The sequence below is a fragment of the Bubalus kerabau genome, chromosome 14, assembly GCF_029407905.1.
Source record: "Bubalus kerabau isolate K-KA32 ecotype Philippines breed swamp buffalo chromosome 14, PCC_UOA_SB_1v2, whole genome shotgun sequence".
Classification (NCBI taxonomy): Eukaryota; Metazoa; Chordata; class Mammalia; order Artiodactyla; family Bovidae; genus Bubalus; species Bubalus kerabau.
Genome location: NC_073637.1, coordinates 45,903,798 through 45,929,544, shown reverse-complemented (window position 1 = coordinate 45,929,544; position 25,747 = coordinate 45,903,798). Strand labels below are relative to the sequence as shown.

The 25,747-nt window shown below is 39.1% G+C and overlaps 1 long non-coding RNA gene across 8 annotated transcripts; it reads left to right on the top strand.

The window, feature by feature from the left end:
- The first annotated feature begins 664 nt into the window (after positions 1–664).
- Positions 665–25,278, top strand: LOC129626845 (uncharacterized). 8 transcript variants are annotated; one of them, XR_008702251.1, is made up of 7 exons: positions 665–1,684; positions 11,361–11,456; positions 11,549–11,844; positions 22,052–22,248; positions 22,472–22,512; positions 23,587–23,737; positions 24,806–25,278. It is a non-coding gene; the product is annotated as an uncharacterized LOC129626845 (long non-coding RNA). The 8 variants fall into 8 exon arrangements; XR_008702249.1 differs by lacking the exon at positions 22,052–22,248 and adding an exon at positions 14,231–14,339 and having other exon boundaries at positions 1,478–1,684; XR_008702248.1 differs by lacking the exons at positions 22,052–22,248; positions 22,472–22,512 and adding an exon at positions 14,231–14,339 and having other exon boundaries at positions 1,490–1,684; positions 11,549–11,835.
- The last annotated feature ends 469 nt before the right edge of the window (positions 25,279–25,747 follow it).

The following is a 25,747-nucleotide window of genomic DNA, read 5'->3' as shown; positions in this document are numbered from 1 at the left end:
AACCTACCTCTTCCATCCTTTTAAAAAATTAATTAATTTTTGGTCTTCTTTGCTGCACATAGGCTTTCTCTAGTGATTAGCAGGAGCTACTCGCTAGTTGCGGTGCTCAGGCTTCTCATTATGATGCCCTCTTTTCAAGGCTCTAGGGACTGAGGCTTCAGTAATTGCATCTCCTGAGCTCAGTAGTGGTGGTACATGGGTTTAGTTGTCCCAGGGCATGTGGAATCTTCCCAGACTAGGGATCAAACCCACGTCCCCCGCATTGGCAGGTGGATTCTTAACCATTGGATCACCAGGAAAGTCCTCCTTTCTTCTTTTTATTTAAGCAAAATGCATACACTTATTTAAGGTAATGAAAGAGAATCTATGAGAAAGAACAGCAGTGAGAACAATTCAAACATCACTCATATTCAATTTGGTAAATATATTGTACTTATGTTTTCAATAGCTGGCTGTATGAGGGTGGTTTCCAAGTCCATTCTTTTAGCTGTGTGGCAGAAAACTGCCAACTTTGCTTAAATTCTCCTGAACGGTCACTCCCTGCAATTCTACTCAGGGTAGAAGTAGATGCTGGAGAGAGTGGCCTTCCCTCTGGCCTCTTCTGTGACTTATCTGGTTCTGGGGTCAATAAATGTTTGGGTTCAAAGGGCTTTTCTCTTCCCAAAGTAAATAGAAGGAATGGAGATGTGAAGAGTGCAAGTCACTAAATGGGAATATATTGTCAGCTTACTGTAATTTACCCGTTTGCTGGTCACTTTTTACTCATGTCATCATTCATTGTACTTGTTATTGCAGGTGTTAGGTGCAGCACTGAAGTAAACAGACAGGAAAACAGCCTACTAGTCACTTAACAGTGATGTGGGAGTTTTGCCAGCCCAAACATGGATCCCTAACAACATGGTAGCTCTTTACAGCAGAGCTTTATAAAGACAACAAAACGAGTAACTGACAGTGGTAATGATTGAACCGACACTGCAGAATAAGAACTACAACATTTTACACTATCTGGTTGATATATGACTACAAATAGATTCATTTCCAATCCCTCTTTACTCTCGTAAAAATCTTAGCCAGGTGTGCAACAGAATATCCCCATAATTGAGTGAATTCTTCCCAAATTATTCAAGTTCTCCTGGTCCCTACACGGGAGCCGGCTCCAGGGTGCTCCTTGAGAGGTATCTCTTTGGTCCCACTGAAGGTAGCTTACTTTGGGGAGGAAAATCTCCTATACATTGATACTCTTGGGAATTGGCGGCGAATTCCTGCCCCTCATTTCCAGCGCCTGGGGAATGACTTCCTGCTCGCACCAGGCTCTGATCTCGCTCCTACCCCCTCTCATTCTGAACTGTCCAGGGGAGCACATGGGAGGGAGTTTTATTTCCTCCTGGAGCAGAAATGGGGGCCAGGCTAAAACGAGATTTCCCCCGTGGGCAGAAACACGGATGCCCCACGACGGTGTGAAATCCTAACTCTCTCCCTCCCTGCTCCACCCACACACACCCGCGGGACTCATAGGTCACTGTTCAACCATCTCGCCGGCCCGAGCATCTGGGCCGTGACGTCATCAACACCCGCCCACCGCGCGCCCGAGGTTGACAAGGTCACGGAGGGCAGACCTGTAAAAGCTGTTCAACTTGGTACCGTCCACGCTGAGCGCCTCTCCCTCGACGGCAGGGTCTCGTAGGTAAGCCTAACATAACCTAAAAGAGGAGAAAGAACGAGAACACACACGGGCCAAAAACAGATAAATACAAAATCTGTAAGTGGCACTTTAGAGGGAAGGAGCTCGGATATTTCCAAGTATGCTTGGGGGGAAAAAAGTCTAAAATGCGGAGCAAGCATCGGGCGTGGTTTCAGTAACAAATGAAAAAAATAAAATACAAGTAAATTGTCCTGAATTAGCTAAGTATAAAATCCAATCTGAAAAAGGTTTGAGATTTAAACTAAAATGAACTTTTAAGTTACTTTAAAGGTGTAGGGAGACTAGAAATGGATAACGGCTGTTAAGGCTCAAAACTAGATAGAATACAAACCCTGACAGAGAGGGAGGCAAGGCTTTTACATTTCTGAATCCTGACCTAAATATGCCTACAGTTTTACAAGAAGATGTATTTTTCTGCTATAAATTTTGTTTGGCATAATAGAATATCCAAAAGAAAAATATTATTATGTATTTGGAAACTTAGGTATGCAATGATTTCTTTTATACAAGGCGAGATAATGCCATCTTAAATCTTCAGAAAACAAAATGAGGCTTTTAAAAAGAAAGGTAAATCACTAACAGAAAGAGGCCTGGTGAGAGAAATCAACATATTGGTTAGGGTACTGAATGCACCTCAGCCTATGTTGGTAGAACGCCTACCCGTTGGGTTTATACGGTCGTTTTACGTGGGTTTCTAGAACCTCAGGCATTCACTGGAGTAGTTTGCCTGTCAGTCCTTCAGTGACATCCACCAGGTTTTGTGGTTAGAGCATTGACAGAGCGCCTTGGGTCTGCTTTTCTACATTTCTGATGACACATTCTCCCCATGAAAGTGTTTTGTTCATTTTTTCCCCCTCATTGTTGACTTTTATGTGTATTTTTCTTGTTCTGCAGATAAATACAGGATGATAAAGACACTAATTTTAATTCCACTTTTTAATTTTTGTACTTGTGTGTGTGTGTTTGAATAATACAATGCTAAAGTGATAGTATTGTCATTCTAACAAGGTCATTTAAGCAGTTATCCAACATTGTGCCTTATAGTTGATTAAATAAAAGCGTTAGGACAAAATCTACTAGTTTTAAAAAAGAAAAAAGTACATTTCCAACAGATATGTGTCTATAGGTGTGTGTGTATATATATGATAAAGTATATGTAAATACATCTCCTTTACTATGACAACTTATTACTGATATTTACTCCTGTCAGATGTCATGATCAGGTAAGCTGCATTGCCCTAAATATGTAAAACACAATTGCAAAATTCTCCCTACTTCCAAAGTTTCATCCATTATGCCTATGAGAAAACTCATTTTGTTTCTATGTGTAAAATATGAATCTAATTCAATACCAGATATTTCCAACAGCCTTTACATACATGTCTGCATAGTGAGTTGTCTTAATTATTTACTGTAGAAATACAATATGTATTTCTAGCATATTACTAGAAATTATGTCTTTGGTTTTGCAGCCTCCGGCTCCCAGCCTCTAAAAACAAGCAACAAGGTTAGTTGCAAGTAAAAGTTAGAGCCCTGAGCACTTTAGAGAAGCATTCCCTTAAGTCTGTGCTGTGGACAGCAGTGAGAACTGATGTGAAAGCCTGTGTTTGAAAAAGGGGGGAGGGGAGGAGGTAGAATTTCTTGTTAAAAACATTTTGGGAAACATTCTGTATCCTCCCTGTTGGAGATTCACAACATACATTAACATATTAAAGACTCTTACATTTATGCTCAATTGCTTTTCAACAAAGGTGTCAAGGGAATTCAATAGGAAAAGGGTAGTCTTTTCAACAAATGGTACTGGGACAATTGGATATCCAAGTGCAAAAAGATATATTCAAATGAAGTATCCCACCCTATTCAAACTCCATCTAAATGTTAGAGCTAAATAACAAAACTTTTTAAAAAGAAAACATAGGAGTAGATCTTCATGACTTTCTTAGAAAAAAAAAAATCACAAGCAGTAAAAGAAAAAAGTTGATAAGCTGAACTCCAGCAAAATTTAAAATATGTGTGCTTAAAAAGACACCAAAAAAAAAATAAAAATAAAAAGACACCAAAAGAAATGAAAAGAGGGAAAAAATATTTGCAAATCATAGAATACTAAGGAACTCTTGCGGTGCAAGAAAACGACCCAATTTTAAAATAGGCAAAAAATTTGAATAGAACAAAGATACATATGAATGATCAATAAACACATAAAAGGATGCTCAACATTATTAGCCATCAGGGAATGCAAATCAAAACCACCGTTAAATAAAAGTACACAGCCATTAGGATGACTAGCTGGTGAGGGTGTAGGGAAATTAAAACTCTCATACACTGCTGATGGAAATGCAAAATAGTGCAGCCATTTTGGAAAAACAGTTTAGAAGTTTCTTTAAAAGTTAAATATAAATTCATTGTATGATTTACAACTTCAATCTGAAATATATACCCAAGAGAAATAACAAAAAGTTGTTCAAACATAGACTCCTACATGAATGTTCCATAGCATTATTCACAATATCCCCAAACTGCAAACAATCCAAATTTCCATACACTCATGAATGGATTAAAAAAATATGGTATATCTATTTGGAATACTGTTTGTCAGTAAAAAGAAATGAAGTCCTGATACATGCTACAAAATAAATCAGCCTCAAAGCCATGCTTAGTGAAAGAAGCTAGACACAAAAACCAAATATTGTATGGTTCCATTTATATAAAACTTCCAGAAGAGGCAAATCTATAGACAGAAGGTAGATTAGAGCTGGAGGTGGGAATTCAGAGTAATGGCAAATGTGAGAAGAAGGGATGTTTTTGAGGTGGTGAAAATGTTTGAAACTTAGATTTTAGTGATGGTGGTACAACTCTGTACAGTCGCTAAAAATCATTTAGTTGTACACTGAAACAAGTGACTTCATGGCATGTAAATTATACTTCAGTGAAGTTGTTTAAAGGAGAGGGTGTTCTCTGTTTAAAACAGTTTGAGAAACACTTTACTTCTCACATCTTGGAGATTCACAACATATATTAACATATTAAAGACTAAGGAACGATATAGTAAAGAAACTTATTTAATTTTTTAATCCAGCATAAACCAAATTTATGTGACCACAGAAACTTTTAAAAATTACATCAATTAAACCCTTTCAAAATGAATGTTGAGGGAAACATAATTAGGAATTGCTGAAAGTATTTCCCTTTATTCTCTATCCCTTGACTTCTCTAAGCCCTTATGTCCAAATAAATGGCATACGCTTGATTAGTTCCTGAGATTTTTTTTTTTTTAGCAAAAATAAATATAGTTTATATAATTAGTCCCTACAAACCACCAGCTGGAAAGGCCTCGCCCCTCCACCGTGACTGCCACTGTGTGTACTGGCTTTCGGCTGGGGTGTCAGGCTGAGATTAAACAGTAATTATAATTGAAGCTAATGCAATTAATTACATAATTTTGAGTTGTTCCAAGTTAATTCCACTACTAAAATTACATCATAAAATTAGAGCATTAAGAAGGATTACTGTCAAAAGTAAGTGTGAGTCAAGTACCTGACTCATGTGTGATTTATCTCCAGAATACTTGGCTCATATTTGAAACATGTGTAACAGTTGAATGATAAACATGCACTCAATAGATTCTCTGTAGTCCTTAGTTAAATAATTGGTGTAGATTGTACATCTCTGGGCTTCCCAGGTGGTGCTAGTGGTAAAGAACCCTCCTGCCAATGCAAGAGACTTAAGACATGCAGGTTCGATCCCTGGGTCGGGAAGATCCTCCGGAGGAGAGTATGGCAACCCACTCCAGTATTCTTGCCTGGAGAATCCCATGGACAGAGGAGCCTGGTGGGCTACAGTCCATGGGGTAGCAGAGTCAGACACAACTAAAGCAACTAGCATGCACACATGTACATATAGAGTCCTGAGCCTGGAACTACCATTGGGGAAAAACTGGAAGCTCTGGTTGAACACGTCTGCTGTTTATGAAGGGGAAAGAATGACTGTTGCATAGAAGGTGAGGAAAATTTGATTAGAACTGTTTACTTAAGGAAGGAGAAGAGGAATTTTTAAAAAAGCATTAACAAGGTGTATTCTGCAAACAACTGTTGCATCCTTTTTTGTCAGAGAGAAATGACTGTGGGATGAGAAATGGATAAACACTTTGTTATACCCAGTTGATATTAACAAAGAACTAGTACAGCCACATATCAGGACTATGAAATGGATTTGCTAAGAACAAAATATTTTTTAATGATACTTTTCAGGAAAAAAATGGCTTCAAGCAAGGCACAGATAGTGTGATTTGTTCTTTGTTTTTATAGTAAATATATGCCAAAAATAATGATATTGATGAGTTTAAATGATGTCAGCCAGAATTTCAGGAATACTGGTTTTCATATTTGAATATGATTTTGATGGAATTATTTTGAATTCAATGCAGGGTAGGAGGCAAAATGAACATTTTAAAACAACACTGTATATAAATTTTGCATTAACCTATTATTAGTTACTTGTAACTTTTTCAACAAGTATATACTGAACCGGAAAACCATAATTATCCAAGATTAAATTTACTTAAGTAAGGAGAGAAAGAACTTCTTTTTGATAATCTTTAAAATCTGAATTTGTATTCCAGGTACACGTATAAATTATAGTTTCATAACATGCTTATGAGAGAAGTTCAGTTCAGTCATGTCTGACTCTTTGCGACCCCATGGACTGCAGCACGCCAGACTTCCCCATCCATCATCAACTCCCAGAGCTTGCTCAAACTCATGTCCATCGAGTCGGTGATGCCATCCAACCATCTCATCCTCTGTCATCTCCTTCTCCTCCTGCCTTCAGTCTTTCCCAGCATCAGGGTCTTTTCCAGTGAGTCAGTTCTTTGCATCAGGTGCCCAAAGTATTGGAGCTTCGGCTTCAGCATCAGTCGTTCCAATGAATATTCAGGACTGATTTCCTTTAGGATTGACTGGTTTGATCTAGTTGCAGTCCAAGAGACTCTCAAGAGTCTTCTCCAACACCACAGTTCAAAAGCATCAATTCTTCGGCGCTCAGCTTTCTTTATGGTCCAACTCTCACATCCATACACGATTACTGGAAAAACCATAGCTTTGGCTAGACGGACCTTTGTCAGCACAGTGATGTCTCTGCTTTTTAATATACTACCTAGGTTGGTCATAGCTTTTCTTCCAAGGAGCAAACGTCTTTTAATTTCATAGCTGTAGTCACCATCTGCGGTGATTTTGGAGCTCAAGAAAATAAAGTTTGTCGCTGTTTCCATTGTTTTCCCATCTGTTTGCCATGAAGTGATGGGACCAGATGCCATGATCTTTGTTTTTTGAATGCTGAGTTTTAAGCCAGCTTCTCTCCTCTTTCACTTTCATTAAGAGACTCTAGTTCCTCTTCGCTTTCTGCCATAAGGGTGGTGTCATCTGCATATCTGGGTTTTTGACATTTCTCCCTGCAATCTTTTTTTCCTTAATTAATTAATTTATTTTAATTGGAGGCTGATTACAGTATTGTAGTGTTTTTTGCCATACATTGACATGAATCAGCCATGGGTGTACATGTTTTCCCCATCCTGAACCCCCCTCCCACCTCCCTCCCCATCCCATCCCTCAGGGTCATCCCAGTGCTCCAGCCCTGAGCACCTTGTCTCATGCATCAAACTTGGACTGGTGATCTATTTCACATATGGTAATGTACATGTTTCAATGCTATTCTCTCAAATCATCTCACCCTCGCCTTCTCCCATAGAGTCCAAAAGTCTATTCTTTACATCTGTGTCTCTTTTGCTGTCTCGCATACAGGGTCATCATTACATCTTTCTAAATTCCATGCTGCTGCTGCTGCTAAGTCGCTTCAGTCGTGTCGGACTCTGTGCGACCCCATAGACGGCAGCCCACCAGGCTTCTCCGTCCCTGGAATTCTCCAGGCAAGAACACTGGAGTGGGTTGCCATTTCCGTCTCCAGTGCATGAAAGTGAAAAGTGAAAGTGAAGTCGCTCAGTCGTGTCTGACTCTTAGCGACCCTTAGGAGCCAGCCCTCCATCCATGGGATTTTCTAGGCAAGAGTACTGGAGTGGGGTGCCATCACCTTCTCCGTCTAAATTCCATATATATGCATTAATATACTGTATTGGTGTTTTTCTTTCTAACTTACTTCACTCTGTATAATAGGTTCCAGTTTCATCCTCCTCATTAGAACTGATTCAAATGCATTATTTTTAATAGCTGAGTAATATTCCATTGTGTATATGTACCACAGCTTTCTTATCCATTTGTCTGCTGATGGACATCTAGGTTGCTTCCATGTCCTAGCTATTGTAAACAGTGCTGCGATGAACATTGGGGTACACGTGTCTCTTTCTGGTTTCCTCTGTGTGTATGCCCAGCAGTGGGGTTGCTGGGTCATATGGCTGTTCTGTTTCCAGTTTTTTAAGGACTCTCCACACTGTTCTCCATAGTGGCTGTACTAGTCCCTGCAATCTTGATTCCAGCTTGTGCTTCATCCAGCCCAGCATTTCGCATGATGTATTCTGCATGCAAGTTAAATGAGCAGGGTGACAATATACAGCCTTGACATACTCCTTTCCCAATTTGGGAAAGTATTCCACATTCCATTGTTCCATGTCCAATTCTAACTGTTGCTTCTTGACCTACATACAGATTTCTCAGGAGTCAGGTAAGGTGGTCTGGTATTCCCATCTCTTTAAGAATTTTCCAGTTTGTTGTGAGAGAAGAGCAGGCCAGAAAGGCTGCAGATACCTAGCCCCAGACCACTTGGGAAACCTAGAATACCCCTTTCTCCCAACCACTTCAGGTTAATTTGATTTTTGTTCTAAGCCTAACTTTTGTTTGTATCAACATTTGTCTCTAAAGTTTGTGGTTCAATTACATCTATTTTGCAAATTCCACTTCTACCACTTATTGGCTTTCCTACGCTAGTTTTAGTTTTTTTTTCTCTCAAAACCAAGCTTAGCTCTGACAGTATCACATCTGCATTTGTTCTTCATTGCTCTTCATGTAGACTGATTCTCATTTCCTCAAAAATAGCCTTGCAATTCCTGCATTTGCTCTTTTCTAAATGAAAAAGTAAGATATCATTCATGCCTCCTTATAAACAGAGTGCCTTTTTAAAACTCCACTTTGTGTGAAGGGTTGAAAATGTGGAGGGATTAGCTAGAGAAGTCAGGCAAAGACTCTTTTTGAGGAAAATTAGGATTGGGAGTAGTTTATCTGTAAGGGGACTGTGTCCACTCTTAACAATGGAAGTCGTCTCTGTGTGTGTGTGCCTGTTGAATCTGAGTGATGCGACATGGGAAGGACCTCTGTCAAGACTTTCTCCATCCTTATGTGTCACTTAATTTTAGGTGTAGCTCAAAACAATCTCTATTCTCTCCTGCTGGATTTAAGCATTAAGTACTTACCAATTGGTTTTTCCCCCCTTCCTTTTCTTCCAATTTTATTAACAGGTATGGTTAACTTAGCAATTACATTATATATATATAAAAACATAAAATATAATATATATAAAATCAATCACCTTTACAGAATGTAGAGGAAAATAACAAAAAATTATTATATGTATTATAATATTTAATAATAAAATAAATAATAAATTATTGGTGTATTATTTTGTTATTATATATTTATTATTTAATATATTATAAATATAATACAATATAAAATATAAATATAATACAATACAATATATAATAATATTACATATTATGTATAATAATATTATTTAAAATGTTATATATTATATAATATATAATTATATACAATTGTTTATTATTAAATATCTATTTATTGTTTTATTAATAAAATTAAAATAATAATTATTATTATACATTATATATAATATATATATGTAAAATCATCTTTACAGATTGTAGAGAAAAATAAAAAATTATTATACTATCATAATGCAATCATTGTTAGCATTTTTAAATGTTTCTTTCTTTTTCCTATCAACTTCTCTGCATAGTTGTAATCACAATTACTGTTCTATATAATAAGAACTCCCTAGTTGCTAAATGTTCTTTATAATCATAATATGTAAGTGGAGTGAAAGTGAAGTTGCTCAGTCCTGTCCGACTCTTTGCGACCCCATGGACTGTGGCCTACCAGGCTCCTCCATCCATGGGATTTTTCCAGGCAAGAACACTGGAGTGGGTTGCCATTTCCTTCTCCAGGAGATCTTCCCGACCTAGGGTCAAGCTCTGCATAATACAATATTCTTGACATTCTTTAAAAAAATGTGATTAGGATTCAGATTTGTAGTTTGTTTAAATTAGCTTGCACTTAGAGTTGAAGACAGGAAAGAGGAAGGAAACATTAGAGGGAGGAGCAGAGGGTCTCAGTGTCCAATTCTTCCAACTTTATCAGGGCGGATGTCCCACTTCCAGAGAGTAAGTAGAAAGGCTCATGTTTGTTCAATTGGATAACTAAAGAAGTACACCCCTGTTGGCCAAAGTCAGACTACTTGTGAGCTTGACAGCTGCCATTTTCAAAGTCAAAAATAGGTAGTTTGATTTAAATGGGAATAAAAGGAAAATTAGGATCTAATTTAGGCCTTTTGTTCTTAATAAAAAAAAAATAGCTTACATTTTATCTTCACTGAAATGCCAAAGCAGTTCCACCCAAGGTTAAATGCTGCGGTATTTTCATAGATTGAAATGGTTGATAAGACCCAAGTTGGTTTCTTCAATCTCATTTTTCAGTGCTTCCTCCCAAATAATGTATTTCATTGTTAATATAAAAGTGCACTGTTGTACTCTCGAAAGAACTTGGCAGTTCATAAATAAAGAATAGAAAAAAAATATGCAAATCTCTGCCAGCCTCCAAGTCCCTTAAGGTTAATTTAACTGTCACACGTAATTTCTCAGGAGAGAAAGCAGCCTATGTCCGTGAACCAGCCAGTTAACTCATCCGTGCTTGTGTCGCACATTTCACTCCAGTGTAATTTTTTCAGCACAATATGATTTACTGTGTCAAAGGCATTGATGAGGTCAGTAACCATATTCTGTCCACACTGATTATTCAGTTAGTTTAGGCAAATCATCCCTCAGCAAGTTAACAGGTCCTTCATTACAAGATCACAAAATACCAGCATCAGATAATTAAACTTCCCATACCTATAACATGTTTCTTAACATATTAATAGGACATTAGAAGAGGTTGTCACAATCATTTGGTAATCACTGAAAATTGCTTTCTGCCTCCTCCCTTAGGAAAAAAAGAAAAAAATCCAGGCATCACAGATGCATTTTGAGTGTTTCTGTTTGAAATTTAATGGGCTCTAATTAATTTTCCAGGGACTGTTTGTCCTAGTTTGGGCTCATCCTGCTGTTTCTAATCCTACTTCCATTTCCATGATGTGCCTCCGTACACCTGGGTTAAGAACAGGAAATAGAAGAGGAGGGGGAGGGTTCTGAAGGCCCTGAGCCTTCCCTCCATTTCCATTGGTGTGTGAACTAGTCGTATCTGTTCTGCTTATTTATTGCTGCACAGCAAACTACCTATTAGTATAGGGAAGTACAGGATGTGGTGCACGTTCAGTGGTGTCCAATTCTTTGTGACCCCATGGACGGTAGCCTGCCAGGCTCCTCTGTTCATGGGATTCTCCAGGCAAGAATACAGGAGTGGGTTGCCATTTATTTCTCCAGGGCATCTTCCTGACCCAAGGATTGAACCCGCATCTCTTGTGTCTCCTGCTTTGGCAGGTGAATTCTTTACCACTGCACCACCTGGGAAGCGCATAGGTATGTAAAGGAGGCTTAAAACAATTATTTTGCTCCTGAATCTACAACTTGGATAGGGCACAGGGAAGACACGTTTTTCCTTCTCCTCGCAGCATCAGCTGATGATAACAGCTCGGGACCAGGAGCGTCATCCAGAGATTCACTCCCACGTCTAGCAGTTGATGCTGGCTGATACTGGGACTTCAGCTCAGGCTGTTGGCTGGATCACCTACATGTGGCCTCTCCGTGAGCCAGCTTGGCTTCCTTGCACAATGGCCGGCTTCCAAGAGCAAGTGTCCCAAGAGGACAAGGCAGAAGTCCAAGGCATTTTCTGACCTACCTTTGGAGATCATATGGCACCACTTTCCACTATATTGAGGCCATCACAGAGGTTGACCAGGTTTGAGAGGTGGGGACACTGGCCACACTATTTGATGGGAGGAGTGTCACCTTCTCACCAAACGAGTGTAAGGGATGGAATATATCATGGTGGTCGTCTTTGGAAAAGAAAATCTTCCACAGTTGCTAAGTAAATCATTCAGATGGAAATATCCACCTAAAAAAAGGACCTGCTTTTGAAAATATTTAGGTACTACTATTGGTATCTAAGTAGCATTATGTAAATATTGGCTCAGGTATAGTGCTGAGCAGTATCCTAGAAGCTAGGGAGTATGGCATTATCCTTACGTTTAAAGAGTGTGTAATCTATTGGAAGAGACCTGAAGTAAATAATTACAATTATATGTGTAAATGCAATAATACAGGTAAATAGTAATACGTATGTGAAAAGAAAATTTCATCTCATTCTTGACCTTCCCCTTGTCTCCTCCCCCTTCTTCACTCCCTTCTTGTCACTGGTAACCAGGTTAACTTCTCATATAATATATTTGAATAAGTCATACTTGGCTTAGTGACACTTCAATGACAAAAGAGAATGACATGCTGAAAATTACGAATTAGTGCCTAATATATTTTATATGTAATATCTAAATACCTAATGTTTCCACAAGACATTTGAGTGTTGGCTTCCAAAGCATTATTTACCAGTAAATATGCATTGAATAAATGAAAAATAAGCCTTTGTCATTGTTCTCAAATAGCATTGTCTCTCAAAGTATTAAAGTGTTCTTAATTACTCTGAAGAAAAAAAAACCATTTAAATCGTGTCTATGTGAGATCAAAGAGGGTTGTTTTGGATTAAAAAATAAATGTCCAAATTTTTTTTCATCTATGCATTTTTAACATGAGTGAAATAGTTTTATGCAAATAGTTCTGAGACTTTTTTCACTTACAAATTGATGGACATTGAAATGTTACTGCTTATGGACAGTAAGATGTTTCCTGTATTTCACTGTTATAAACAGTGGTCTCTCTGGGTAGTAACTGTGGATTGTTTTGACTTTTCTGTAGTTTTTAGAATTTCATTTTGGAAGTAATATGAAAATATATCCTGGGCTTTAGAAAAAGATGCCAAAGTGCAGATGTATACAATAGCCAGAGACAGGTTACTTGTTATAGAAAAGGTGGTTCACATTTGGTTTCCATTCTATCTCCCATTTCATTTCAAAATGTTTGTTTCTAAGGGGAGTCTTCCAGGAAAAAGCCTTCTGATTGGTCTACTCTTCACTTTTACTCCAACTAGGCAAACAATATAGGAGTGAGGGAAACATTTGAATAAACAACTAAGAACAGATTGGAAATAGTGTCCCTGTTTGGACAACTTTTAAAGAAATACCTTCGTGCACATGGATTTATTTATCTGTTAGAGAGCTTAGATTATTTTCTTGTCTAAACGTGTACCCCGTGGGACTTAACCGGCAGTCTAGTGGTTAAGATTCTGTCTTCCAATGCAGGGGGTTGCAGGTTGGATCCCTGGTCGGGGAGCTAAAAAAGACCAAAACATAAACAACAGAAGGAGTATTGTAACAAATTCAGTAAAGACTTTTCCAAAAAGTGTACCCGTTGTTGGAAGTCAGGGTAGTCGTTACCCTTGGACGGAGAGAGAATAACTGGTAGGGGTCTGGAGATGTCAATTTTCTGGGGTGCTGGTGATGCTGTTTCTTAAAAGGGCTACATGCTGCACACAGATGTACTCATTTTGTGAACAATTCATCAAGCTGTACACTTTTGTTTCCTGTACGTTTCTATGTATATATTATTCTTCAAGTACAAGTTTAAAAATAAAGGGCCACGCGTGAAAGATGATGTCGTTTTGGCAGGCCCAAAGGAAAAAAAAATCAGTGAAATAAAGGGATGAGGCAGGAGGACTTATAACTGAAGAAGTAAGTTCAGGACAGCTTGCTATCTCTATGTCATTCTAGAAAAAGAGAAAAGGTAGCTAATGAAAAAATGCCCACCATATCATATAATATTTTTTTACTCTTTGTAATAAATTTAATAATATTGCAGACTTTGACTGTTATGCTTTGTTTTATCCATAAAATGGTCAGCAGGCTAGTTACTCTTTCCCAGATGAAATCTTTCACTTCCTCACCCCATCCCCAAATCCACCAACACCTTACTACATCAATTAGTCATAACCTGTCTTGACCTCTCCACTGGTTCCTTTCCCTCAACCTGATAAAAATACTCAAATCTCTTCCTATTCTGGAAGAATATTTGCCCACAGCCAGGCTCCTTCCCCAGTGTTTGCCCTCGTCTTCTGCCATTTCCTCCTCCTTACAGTCTTCATTGCCTCTGTATTTAACTATCCCTTAACCCTCTACGACTCAAAATGGTTATGTGAGTCTGTTGCACTATTGTAATCATTTGTATTCCCCACCCGACATTTTCAGGTTAGCAGCAGTGAAGAAATTGTGTTCATTCCTCATCTATCAGCAGAACCAAATACAGCGGCTTCCTTTCTGAAACTTGCATTCATTGTTACCACCAAGAAACTGTTGAGTAAGTGATTCCCCCAGTGCAGTGATGTAAGGGCACATTTGACCTCCTTCCTCACGCCACCACTGCACCTCCCTTGGGGTTTAGATCTCCTCTGACTTGAGTTTCCTTAGAATTGGTTAGTTCTGTGAGCTCTGGAATCTAGCCTGCCCATCACTGTTTTCCTAATAATGGACTCAAGTGCCCAACTCATGCTAAGGACTTCATAGCTATTCCTCTAATAAGTGAAATGAGGGAATAAGTGAATGAATGAAAAAGAAGTATGGAAATAATCTGAAATAGATTGGCAAAGTTCTTGAGCCGGGTCCAGAGAGAAAACCTTTCTTGTTTTCATCCTTTGCTGCACCATAGACTTGGAGAAGGCAATGGCACCCCACTCCAGTACTCTTGCCTGGAAAATCCCATGGACGGAGGAGCCTGGTAGGCTGCAGTCCATGGGGTCGCTAAGAGTCAGGCACAACTGAGTGACTTCACTTTCACTTTTCACTTTCATGCATTGGAGAAGGAAACGGCAACCCACTCCAGTGTTCTTGCCTGGAGAATCCCAGGGACGGTGGAGCCTGGTGGGCTGCCGTCTATGGGGTCGCACAGAGTCGGACACGCCTGAAGTGACTTAGTAGCAGCAGCAGACTAGGGCAGTATTTTTCAAACTATTCATTAAGATCAACTAGTAAGTTGTGAAATCAACTTTGTGAGTCAAAAATGACATTAAAAAGTAATTTTTATTTATTTATATTTTTGGCTGTGCTGGGTGTTCCTTGCTGCACAGGGCCTTTCTCTGTTGTGGTTAACAGGAGCTGCTCTCTACTTGTGATGCTTGGGCTTCTCAGTGTGGTGGCTTCTCTGGTGGAGCACCGGCTTTCAGGCACTCAGACTGCAGTAGTTTCAGCACATGTGGGATCTTTCTGGATCAGGGATTGAACCTGTGTTTCCTGCATTGGCAGGCAGATTCTTATTCACTGAGCCACCAAGGAAGCCCTCAAAATGACATTTTAAAGTGAAATAGGATAGAACAAAACAAGTAGAGGGAATAGAATAGGATGAAGTAGAAGGGAATGGAATAGAAAATATTAGTGACTTGCAAATAGTAAAGGAAAGCAATATTTCATAACACTTTTTCTCTGTTATATGTATACATGTAAATGTCTATTCTAAACTTCCATATAAAGTATTTTGTATGTGAGTCAGGGTCAAAAAACTGGAAAGCTACTTCCCTAGTAGCCTGTGCAGGATAGAGTTAATGGAGCTTCAAAAGTAGATAGCCATGAGAGAGATCAGGTTATTGTAAAGATCAGCAAAGTTGGAGCTATTTATTTATTTTATTTATTTTTTTTGGTTATCGTTTGGTATTTTTGGCAGCACAAAGTCTTCTAAACAAGTTAATCTTCAACTCAGAGGCACCGTTCACTTTGAAATGTCCACAAATGCTTTTTGAAATAGGCAATGGATACATCGACTGTCTGTATAGAAGGTATTACTGTAACAACATTGCAAAAAAAAAAAAAGACAAAACACACACACGGGGCTCAATATGGGCTCAATATGGAAATAGCATGTTACATTCTTGAGTGAAAAAATAAAGTAATACATTTCAGATATACATATATATGACATCTGTTTGATTCTTAGTTCTTTATAAATGTTTTCTGGGTTTAGGTCTACCTTTATATTTTCTTTATCCATTAGTAGTTTCTTAGTAAAATATCACTTTATTTTTATACTACTTAGTATACCTAATTTCCCAGCTATCCTTCCAGTCAGATTGAGCCAGTGACCTTCATTGCAACCTGTTCACTTTGATTCTCTTTGACCATGATCCTGTATTTAAAATTTACATTCTGGCACCTATTATTGGGTCTTGCTCTGGACACCCATGTCTCGCAAGAGGCAGTTCCCAAAGTGTTAGCCAAGGATGAGGGGTAATGCGGTGGCTTCCGTTAGTACCATGGTGGGGATGACATCCTTGCCTGTAAAGGCAGCTGTGGGGCAACTTTGCCTGAATCCTATGGACTAAGAATGGGAGCAAAGATAACATTGAAGATTTTGAGAAGACAAGAAACCAAACCAGGACTTCCCTGGTGGTTCAGTGGTTGAGAATTCACCTGCCAGTGCTGGGGACACAGGTTCGATCCCTGGTCTGGGAAGATTCCACATGCTGCAGAGCAACTAGCCAGTGTACCACAACTACTGAGCCGCACTCTAAAGCCCACAAGCTGCAACTGCTGAAGCCCAAGAGCCCTAGAGCTGGTGCTCAGCAACATGAGAAGCCCCTGCAATGAGAAGCCTGAGCAAGCACTGCAACTGGAGAATAAGCCCTCTCTTGCCTCAACTAGAGAAAGCCTGCATGCAGCAATGAAGACCCAGTGCAGCCAAAAATTAAATAAATAAGATAATAAATTAAAAAAACCCAAGCCAAACAAAGAAAGGTATCCCACTGGTAGGTCTCCCAGCTTTTAGGTTCTATTCCGCATCAAAGCTGTTACTTGGATTGCTGTCTGTCGAATGCATGAATAAACCCTACTGATAGGGAAAGCTCAGTTGTCACATATTAATATTCTGCTCATTGGAAATATTTTCTTTTACTATTTCTTAAATTCAGTACTTCCTGATTGCATCTAGGAGAAAAGAAAGCAAGCCTGAAGCAGTTAAGACACAGAATCAGACCAGACAGGTAATTCCAAATACTTTGAGGCACGTGGGAGAGCAGTTTGTGACATTTTCTCAGAATCTATAGCAACTGTAAAGGAAAGGCAAGGAAGGAACACTGGCCTCAGGTGTGAGATTTCTGCCATTGGAACTATTTAAGTGCAAGCCACGTGCTATTGTTTGCAGTGTGAGGGCGAGAATGCCAGCACCGGGAGGCGGTGGATGAGCCCACAGCTGCAAGGCCCTTTTGTCTCCTAGAACCTGTTTCTAGGTGTTCTTCTAAAACTCACAAACAGGCAAAAGACTTTTCAACTTCCTGGCATAACTAAAGGCAGAGTTATCTGTTAAAGACCTGAAGGCACTCAGGGGGCTCTCCGACAGCCATTGATTTTTACAGATGAGTAAGATAACTCACAGAGAAACATAGAAGTGTTTTTGCCTTCACTATTTTCTCCTTGGGCTTTTAGAGACCTGTACAAGAAAAAAGGGTCAAACTCTATAAACTTTGTATCTGAAAGCCCTGTAAGAATATTCCAGGGAGGGAGGTTGAGGGGAGTTGCTTAATGGGTACAAGAGTTTCAGATTTGCAAGATGATAAAGTCCGGGAGATCTATTTCACTACCTTTTCTCAACCCTACTGAACTGAATACTTTCAGATGGTTTAGATGGTAAATTTTATGGGTTTTTTTTTTAACCACAGGAAAACAATATCTTGCTGTGTGTTTTTAAAAATACTATTTAAGTAGGAAAACTTTTAGATTTAAAATTTCATCATTACACTTCAGTAGTTCCCAGATTAAACAGGGATTAGATTAGAAATCAAATTGAAGTCTTGAAGTCCTGTGCCATGTGGTTGTCATCTTAACAATAACAAAAGTTACAAGAACCCAGGCATCCAGGACCTTTAACAGTCTTGTTCAAGTTGCTGCCTGGGCGCAGAATACTATTAGTCACCTCACTTGATAAACAGGGAGAGTTGGGTCAAATCCATTAGGGTGCAGTTTTCATGAGTGCCTACTCCATGCTAGATAATGAAGATCTGAGAGCCAGAAAAGGAATTTGGTAAACTTTATAATCTATAAAGGGATATGGCATAATTAGTGATAATATGATGGCCCCTTTTGCCATTCAAAATAAAATTAGATGAATGTAAATTAGGCATTTTCCCCCATTAAGCTAAAGTGCATCATGACACTTCACAAATTAATTTTCACAACGTAGGATTTAACAAGAACACCCAGCCCAGAGCCAGACACAGAGCACAGGGTTTTGTCTCTTCTATTTCATAGTGTACCTGGAACAGTGCTTGGCATGTAGTAGACACTCAATACATATTTCTTAAATAAATGAGTAGTATGAACTTAATAAATGCTAGCTAACCTCTGACGGTAAAGAATCTGCCTGCAATGCAGGAGACCCAGGTTTGATCCCTGAGTGGGGAAGATACCCTGAAGAAGGGAATGGCAACCCACTCTAGTATTCTTGCCTGAGAATTCCATGGACAGAGGAGCCTGGTGAGCTACAGTCCATGGGATTGCAAAGAGTTGGAGACATTGAACGACTAAACACTTTCACTTCACTTTCACGTTCAACAATGTCTTAGATTTCCAACATGAAAAAAAAAAATAGCTCTCTGTGAAAGATGTGATCAAGATGACAAGAATGGAACTAATTGCAGCTCAAGATAGTGTGCATAAGGGAACTGTTGCTAAAAATTCAGATGCAGTAAGAATATAGTGAAATCTATGAAAGATGATGTAGGAGAAGCAGCTTTTGGAAACCTGAGACCATGACTAGGTGGTCGTGCACTGTGTGGATGGATAGTCTTCTCCCACTAACACCTGCGGGTTTCAGACTTTCTCTTGTCTATTATAAGTGGAGTGTTAGTTGCTTGGTCATGTCTGACTTTATGCAACCCCACAGACTAGCCCACCAGGCTCCTCCATCCATGGAATTTCCCAGGCAAGAATACTGAGGTGGGTAGCCATTCCCTTCTCCAGGGGATCTTCCCAACCCAGGGATCGAACCCAGGTCTCCCACATTGCAGGCAGGTTCTTTACTGTCTGAGCCACCAGGAGAGCCCTTTTCTTAATGCCTTAATTTATTCAATATTCATTTAACACACATTTAGTAAGTGCCAGGTGCTGTGTTTGCCCTAGAAATATGGACACCTAAAAACCTAGGTTCTGTTATTTAAGGAGTTCACAATGGCGTGGGCGGGAGGATGCAGACTCACAACTAAATATCATAACGTAATACAACAACACAGTGGAGCCACATAGAAGGGTGTGATTAAAGTTGTCCGGCAGTGTGAGGAATGGAAGGGGTAGAAGCTTAGAGCAATGGTTCTAACCTGAGGGAATCAGAATCCGCTGCAGGGTCTGTTACCAATGGCACCCCACTCCAGTACTCTTGCCTGGAAAATCCCATGGACAGGGGAGCCTGGTAGGCTGCAGTCTATGGCGTCATTCAGAGTTGGACACGACTGAGCAACTTCACTTTCACTTTTCACTTTCGTGCATTGTAGAAGGAAATGGCAACCCACTCCAGTGTTCTTGCCTGGAGAATCCCAGGGACGGAGGAGCCTAGTGGGCTGCCGTCTCAGGGGTTGCACAGAGTCGGACACGACTGAAGCGACTTAGCAGTAGCAACCCTCCTGTACTCACTCCCCCCAGAGGACCCAGTGGGTTCTGAGTAGGGCCCAAGAATCTGCATATCTAACAAGTTTCAGGGGATCTTGCCATCTTCGAAAATCACTGGCTTAGGGTAATTAAATTTAGCTGGCATTTAAATCAGGGCAGGGAAAATAAGACATTTGGCATTTTCAGTTACAACAGCTGATTCAGGTATTGAGAAACCCAGAAATCCAACTTAGAGATGACAGTTCTGCCTGTGTGTTCTTGACTGTGAGAAGCACCTTAGCCATTGTCTTTCCTTGTCAGAGTGTTTGGCAAAGGAACTAGAGGCTTTTAGAAGTACTGCTTCTGCAGTGAGAAAATACTGTTGTTAATAAAACAGAAAAGAGGGACAGGGCAGGCTGGCAGGGGCTCTTGGTTCCTAGGGCAGGGGAGTGATAATCGCAATCTAAAAGCAGTAAATGTTCTGAGGTGTGCCATCTTGATGACACAGTGCTGGGTTAGGGTGTCTTCTGCCAGCCTGCCAGCACTGGGACTCAGCCACTGCATGGTCTGAGGAGACAGAGATTCCCTCTGCATCTCACACCGGTGCAGAATGGGACTCAACCCAATGTGATAGAGGGTGTCAAAGGTCATGTTTTGTTGTTTAGCAGCTTTATTCCACTCTGCATCCCTCCCACACCCACCCCAAGAAATCTTACTTGGATCCCAGAGCACTGAGGCTGGGCCACAGGAGAGACAGGAAACCACTATCTAATCCTGAGCTCAGAAAAAATAAAAAATGCCAGGATCAGAGAGACACCTCAAGAAAGTTTCAGGGAAACCACAAGCTTGAGGGACTTAAGAGTGGGGAGCTGGAGGCAGACAGACCTGCGTTTGAGTTCAGCCCTGCACTTTATTTCCTGTGAGTTTGAAAGTGTTGTTTAAATACTTTCTTAGCCTGAGTTTTCTTTATTTGTGATTGTTGGACATTGAGGTGGTTTTTATTTTTCACAACTGTGTACATTACTGTGATCTCTATCTGTACATACATCCTTGAATTAATCTATGATAATTTAGAAGCGATTCCTAGAAGCTGCATCAATTGGTCAAAGGTATGAATTCAATGCACGTGGTCAAATTTTTTTCCTGACAGTTTCCAGCATTTTACTTATATTAACAGTATATAGGAGTGCTCATTTCCCAGCATCCTAGATATCATAATATGTTAGTAGCTCAGTTGTGTCTGACTCTTTGGACCCCATGGACTGTAGCCTGCCAGGGTCCTCTGTCCATGGGATTCTCCAGGCAAGAATACTGGAGTGGGCTGCCATTTCCTTCTCCAGGAGATCTTCCCAACCCAAGGATCAAATCTGGGTTTCCTGCATTGCAGGCAAATTCTGTACCATCTGAGCCATGAGGGATGGCCCCCTACATATCATGTATAGTTAGTTAATAAAAAAAAAAAACTTGATTTCATTGATGTTACATGAAAAATGCATCCTGCTGTGTTATGTGGCAATGCTGCAACCACTAGTGAAGCTGAATATATTCCACACATTTATCGGTCATTTATATTTTTCGTCTTTTGTTGTGAATTGCCAGTTTATGGCCTCTACCTATTTTCTGTTTGTTATTTTCCTTATGGTTTTAAAAGAATTATTTACACACAAACAAGAGTAAATTTTTATGTTATAAATTTGCAATCATTGTCTTTTTATTTTTATGATGACCTTTTATATTTAGAAGTTTTAAGTTTTATGTGAATGGAATAATTTCTGATGCTCTTTGAAATTGCTTACAGCATGCATTCCTAATGATTGAGGGGGGGCATTTACATTACACACAGTCACTTTGGACCCTTATCCATGGAGGGTTCACGTACAGATATTATAAAAGTATAGTGTATAGAAAAACCAGAAATGAAGGAAGTCACTCATATAATTGGTTATAGGATTCAGTGTTTAATGTAGAGGCCGATATATAAATCAGTCAAATTCTTGTTTTTTAAGTAATTTCAAATTATTAATATGCTTTTATATACACGTATCAGCTATTCTGGTGTTTAAATATGTAAATAAACCAGTTCTTCTTCACAGAGATGATGTAATGTTTTTTCCCGGGAACTAGCAAATACACAATATATCAACAAATATTGCATGATTTATTCAAGGTACCACAAGGGAAATATGAATGAAGATTAAGAAATGTATGAAAAATTTTTTCCAATATCAGATAGGGTGCTTATGTGTAGAGGAAATAATATTAAATGCAATTGAGATAACTAAAATTAGATACATGTAGCACTGTGTCTATTATTTTCTTTTCTTATTCTCCTTTAAGCCCTCTGGCTCCTAGCAATCAGAACTGAGTAAATAATGTGTTTTGATATATATATATATATTTATCAGTAAACATATATAAAAAATTAATTGGAATATAATTGCTTTACAGTTTTGTGTTGGTTGATACATATATTGTTAAATGGATCATATAAAGAGGATCCAGAAAAACACAAAAGAGCAACATGGACAGATTAGTTCATTTCCAGGCCTGAAGGTAGTGCCACAGCTGAATGGTCCTGACCAGTGGGCTCCTTGCATAAATCATTCCCAGGATGACCGTCAACACATTGTGAAGAGGATTAAAAGGTTAGAAATGAGAGCTTCAGAAAAGGTTAAAGCCTGGGTTGGAGGGACTAAGGCTTCAGAATTGGCTCAGACCTATTATTTAATTTCATTCTGCCTAAGGCAAATGATCCTACAAACACAGATGACATATAGCTAATAGTGTTTGTTATTTGAGTGCTTGATATTGGAGGAGTAGAAAAAATTTTTTCTTTTTTCAGTCTTGCCCTTTTTTTGCATTGTATAGGTCCAAGATTCCTGTGTCACATGGATCCCATAAAGTAAAAGGTATCGTGGAGGACCTTTTCCCTTTTTCTCAGGTTAAATAACCTAATGTTTTAACCAAGAAAAAACGCTGATAATGTGAGGATATGAAAAGCTTTCCTTTCCATCCCACAGAGGACTGAGAAAAGGAGGGATTGAGAAAGTGAGGAATAACATTCTGACTCAGACTGGTTAAATTTGTACATAGATCAATCCTTAAAAAACAATAAATTTTAAAAATCTAGGGAAATATTAAAATATACCAACCCTATCTCCATATTTTAAAACAATCCCCTAACTTGCAGACAGCGGCCTAGGAAGGGCACCCGTGGCCCTGCGTGAAACGCGTCTCCACCAGTCACTGAGCCCAGGAGATGGGCTGTGGTGACTGGCGAGGCCCAGAGCTGGGGTATGGAGGAAACGTTCTGGGGAACCGAGCGCAGGGTCACTGTAATGCACCTCAGAAAGAGAGAAGCAGAGCTGTGGCGAATTTTTTTTTTTTAAGTAGAAAAATTTTAATTGAATTGTAACACATATGGGAAAGCACACAAATTTTAATACCAATATAGAGTTCGATGGATGTTTACCAAGTGGAAACACCCATGTAACTATCACCAAGGTCAAGAAATGAAACATAAGGTTTGAATTTTGTATTCGTTCACTTAGGTCTTCATTCACTTAGGTCTTGATTGGCTTTGTTGAGCCCCTTTTAGGGCCTCTTTCTATATATGTATACATGCGTGCTAAGTCACTTCAGTCGTGTCTGACTCTGTGCGACGCCATGGACTGTAGGCTGCCAGGTTGCTGTCCATGGGATTCTCGAGGCAAGAATACTGGAGAGGGTTGCCATGCCCTTCTCCGGGGGATCTTGCCAACCCAGGGACTGAACCCATGTCTCTAATGCCTCTTTCACTGGCAGACACGTTCTTTACCGCTAGTGCCACCTGGGAAGCCATTTCTACATATCCTTACTCAATAAATGTTTCCTCAAAATGGATAAATCATAATCATCAATGCTTGTAATTAAAGAGTTCATTTAATCTTCTAAATAATAAAGGCAGAAATCTTTTGCTTTTCATGTTTTTTCTCTCATTCTAGGAAATACTTCAAAAAAAAAAAGAAAAAGGATATGAAGTGACCCTCAAAACCTTTATGTCTTCCCACCATTTGTCCATCAGCTGCCTGCTTTCAGTTCCCATGTTTTGGAGTTTTCTTTGTGTCCTTATTTTCTACAGTGCTATAGAACAAGGTCAGTGGCTTAGTGATTATTTATATTTTGCTGTATTTTTTTACATTTATGTGTTTAGTCAGAAGTAAAGTTTTCAGAATTATACCACAAAATATCTATGCCAGTGTGTTTAAGTAAAAGGTAATAGATCTGTGTTGGTTTTTTCCCCCCCCAAATACAGGCATATCTTGGAAATACTGCCAGTTCAGTTCCAGACCATGCAATAAACAAATATGAATATCGAAACAAAGTGGGTGGCATTTAAATTTTGTGGTTTCCCAGTTCATATTTAACTTATATTTACACTTTTCTGTAGTCTATTAAGTGTGTAATAGCATTATGTCTTAAAAAACAGTGTGTGTGTGTGTGTGTGTGTATGTATGCTCAGTTGTGTCCGACTCTGTGACCTCGTGGACTGTAGCCCACCTGGCTCCTCTGTACATGGGATTTCCCAAGCAAGAATACTAGAGTGGTTTTCCATTTCCTACTCCATGAGATCTTCCTGACCCAGGAATGAAACCCCAGTCTCCTGCGCCTCCTGAATTGGCAGACAGATTCTTCACCGCACTACCTGGAAAGTCCAGAAAGCAGGGTACTACATTCCTTAATTTGAAACTACTTTATTGCTAAAAAATGCTAACCATCACCCAAACTTTCAGTAAGTAATAGTAATAACATCAAAGACCACCATCCCAGATCACTTTAAGAAATACAGTAATAATGGAAAAGTTTAAATTCTTTCAAGAATTACCCAAATTCGACATAGAGACTCAAAGTGACCAAATGCCATTGGAAGAATGGTGCTGACAGACTCAGGGTTGCTACAAACCTTCAATTTGTAAAAAATGCAGCACCTATGAAGTGCAATAAAATGATTACAAGTAGCCCTGTAATTATTTTCTAATGCAATAAATGTTCATGTTAAAAGTTTGAAAACCACAAAGGTAAGTATAAAGAAATTGATAAACATTAATCCCACCACATAGGAATAACTTCACTTCAAATTTATGATCTTTCCAGTATTTTTTTCTATTTATATATATCAGTTCAATTTAGTCCAGTCGCTAACTTGTGTCTGATTCTTTGCAGCCCCATGGACTGTAGCATGCCAGGCTTCCCTGTCCTTCACCATCTCCCGGAGCTTGCCCAAACCCATGTCCATTGAGTTGGTCATGCCATCCAACCATCTCACCCTCTGTCGTCCTGCACTCCTGCCTTCAATCTTGCCCAGAATCAGGGTCTTTTCCAATGAGTTGACTCTTCACATCAGGTGGCCGAAATAGCAGAGCGTCAGCTTCAGCATCAGCCCTTCCAGTGAATGTTTTGGGTTGATTTCCTTTAGGATTGACTGGTTTGAGCTCCTTGAAGTCCAAGGGACTCTCAAGAATCTTCTCCAGCACCATGATTTGAAAACATCCAAGTCTTTGGCACTCAGCTTTCTTTATGATCCAACTCGCACATCTGTACATGACTACTGGAAAAACCATAGCTTTAACTATACAGACCTTTGTTGGTAAAGTGATGTCTCTGCTTTTTAATACACTGTCTAGGTTTGTCATAACTATATATATATTATATATGTATACTTTTTTCCACAAAATCCATAAACTCTATCAGTTATATATACTGCTTTTTTCTCACTTTAAAATCTTATGGTTTTGCACTTCTAGTCATAAAAACACATGAGAAATATAAGTAAAATTAAATGTATGCATTATTCAATAGTATTCCACCTTGAGGAGACAAGGAAGGCTGTGGAATCAGAGGAACTCTGCAATCAAGAAATATTTAAAGAAGAAAAAAAAAAAAGATACTATGAAGTCCTAATGGCCAGCTCCTAGCTGCAAACCAAGAAAGCTCACTTGGTGATTATAAATTTCAATCACAGTAATACCTAAAGAACTAATTTTAGCCAGTTCCTTCACAGCATATGGATCATCCATTGTCAGAGAAGTGATACAATTTCTGAATTAAGTTTAGTCTCTTAAGGGGAATTAATAAGAATATTTAAGAAATCATTTAAGATATGAG